This window comes from Diaphorina citri, unplaced genomic scaffold, assembly GCF_000475195.1.
Source record: "Diaphorina citri unplaced genomic scaffold, Diaci psyllid genome assembly version 1.1 scaffold3651, whole genome shotgun sequence".
Classification (NCBI taxonomy): domain Eukaryota; kingdom Metazoa; phylum Arthropoda; class Insecta; order Hemiptera; family Psyllidae; genus Diaphorina; species Diaphorina citri.
Genome location: NW_007381051.1, coordinates 9,796 through 10,498, shown reverse-complemented (window position 1 = coordinate 10,498; position 703 = coordinate 9,796).

Below are 703 nucleotides of genomic sequence, written 5' to 3'. Positions count from 1 at the left end.
ATAAATTCAAAATAGAGGTACCTATACCTGTCTTTTCAAACTCGTGTTCAAAAGTTCATTTTTTTTTTTTTTTTTTTTTTTTTTTTTATGGGACAACCTATAGGATCGTAAAAGACAGTTAGACTCATCAAGGGGTACTAAATTGATCACCAAGACACCTTGACATTGTGAGTCTGAGAAACGGTTCGACTTGCTTACATGCATACTTATTCATGTTTCTTTTCTTTTAACCTGGACCCATGTAGAATAAAGTTCCTAGTGCACGGAACTAAGTTTTTTGAGTTTCAAGTAGTTTTTAGCCTGGTCCGTTCAGCGCTCAAATCTCTCCTTCGTTTGTTTTGTGTATTTGTTTTAGTACATTTGGTTTACGTTTTGTCGGCTCAATTGTGCATCTGGAAGTGAAGCAAGCCAGTTAATGAATTGCTAAACCCCCCTTATCACGTATACCTTACAAGATCACACCAGGCCAGACTAGAGTCGTTCTTCTAAACGGTCGCGATCAATCGATTCAACCAATCACGCAGACGGAACATTCGCGCATCCGCGCGCCAAGCCCTAAGGCGCGGGGCCGCCTAAAATAGGACGACCCTATTACAAGCAAAGAGCCTTGCCGACCGGAAAGAGGATAGGACAGAAGGAAGAGAGAAGCAAAAGCCCTGCTATTCTGGGTACCCGTCCAATGGTTAAGGGAGACAGGTTTGGA